Source organism: Ursus maritimus, assembly GCF_017311325.1.
Source record: "Ursus maritimus isolate PB19 chromosome X unlocalized genomic scaffold, ASM1731132v1 scaffold_X1, whole genome shotgun sequence".
NCBI lineage: Eukaryota > Metazoa > Chordata > Mammalia > Carnivora > Ursidae > Ursus > Ursus maritimus.
In genome coordinates this window covers 107,299,715-107,301,768 of record NW_024423319.1, presented here as the reverse complement: position 1 = coordinate 107,301,768, position 2,054 = coordinate 107,299,715, and positions in this window count along the sequence as shown.

Below are 2,054 nucleotides of genomic sequence, written 5' to 3'. Positions count from 1 at the left end.
CTTCATGCCTCCAAATCACCATGTACAAAGTCTGTAAGGGAGGAGTGTGGTAGCATTGCACAGCTTGATAAATAATTTTTTTAAAGATTTTATTTATTTATTTGAGAAAGAGAGAGAGCACAAGCAGGGGGAGCAGCAGGCAGAGGGAGAAGGAGAAGCAGGCTCCCCACTGAGCAGGGAGCCCCACATGGGGCTCGATCCCACAACCCTGGGCTCATGACATGAGCTGAAGGCAGATGCTTAACCAACTGAGTCACCCAGGCGCCCTGCTTGATAAACAACTTTAAGCTAATGTCCCGAATGTCCTCAGCTCCTCCTGCTGTGGACATCACTAGTATAAAGTGTCACTAGCTACCTTTCTCCCCAGCCTCTGCACTCTGCCCTGTTGCTCTCTCCGACCTGCTCTCCCCAGGTCTCTTTGTGGTTGTCTCTATCTGCGGCTGTCTGCACTGGTCTCTCTTTATCACTCTTTGGCTATCTGTCGGTCTCTGTCTCCCCCTCCACAATTTCTGATCCGTCCTTCCAGTGTTTTTTCTCCCCCTTTATTATGGTCTCTCTCCACCATGGCATCCCACCCAGGGCCGTTTGTCCTGCATTAAAAGGTTTGCGGGAGGCAACTCTAACCCCCGAGACAAATATGCTCATTTGCTGGGTCTCTCTCACCCCCATTTCCTCCTGCACAGGTGGAAAGGTGTGGCCTTCTGCACTTAGAAGGGCCAAGACTCAACCTAGGTTTAGGCTCTGAAAAAAAGGCTGGCTTTTTAGGTGAAGCTGGACGAGGTAATGAATTTTCTGTGATATCCATGAGTTGGCAGTGTGATTGGAAGAGAGCCTGGTTTGCCTCCTGTGTGCATCTGTTTCCCTTGAGGACCATATCCGGGGGTGGGGTGGAGGAGATAATGACTAGTAAAAGATTAATTTGGATATTCCTAAGCCCCCTTAAGAACTTTCTCTTAAGTTCATATTCTTAGAATCACCCCAGAACTAGGTGGAAGAACAACAATTGTAAAGTCTCTAAAGTAGGCACCTGCTTGTCATGCTGACCCAAATGGCTTTAGAGCAGCAAGCCAGAGGGGTAGAAGGAAAGAGACATCCACAGATAGATCATGTAAAGCCTTAGAGAATATTCTATGTACCAGGTGCAATTCTAGGTGCTGGAGGTACCTCAGCAGACAAAACAGGAATCCCTGCCTTCTTGGATCTTATATTCTAGGAAGAACCCCCAGCTCCAGGCCTGAGCAAGTCATGAATGGTGAGGTGGGTAATTTTGGGTTGGGGCCACTATGGAAGAAGCAGATTTGGGGGCAGAAAACAAACATTGGATAATGTTAAGCTCATGATGCCTATTCGATGTCTAAATGGAGATACGAAAGAAGTTGGATATCCAAATATAGAGTTCAGGAAAGAAGTCCAGGCTGTGATCCAAATTTGGGGGTCACCATTGTAGAGTTGGTATCTGACACCAGGTTAGATGAGATCTCCCAGAGGAGTGTAACTAGAGCAGACATAGGGTCAAAGCACTGAACCCTGGAGCATGACAACATTTAGAAGTCCAGGAGAGACTGAGGAGTGGGGGAGCTGTGGGGGTAGTGTTTCGTAGGTCCAGTGCTTCCATTTTGCAAAGTGAAAAGAGTTCTGTGGATGGAGGGAGGGGAGTGATGGCAGCACAACATTGTGAATGTACTTAATGCCACTGAGGTATATCCTTAAAAATGGTTAAGATGGTAAATTTTATGTTATGTGTATTTTACTACAACTTTAAAAAAAGGAAGAGAAGAGAGAGAGTGAGAGGCAGACAAATGGGTACAAAAACCCAAATGAAAGAAGTGTTTCCAGAAGGCAGGAGGGATCAACCAAGTCAAATACTGCTGGGAAATCAACAAAGAGTTAACCATTGGTTTTGGCAATGTGGAGAGCGGCAGTGACCTCGAGAACAAAACAGGTGAAGGTAAATGCTTGCTTGAAGTGAGCTCAAAGGCATCGGGAAGATAAGTTAGGCAAGATGGAGAAGGTGGCTACCTCCTCAGGCAGCAGAAAAATGGGCACAGTGGCTG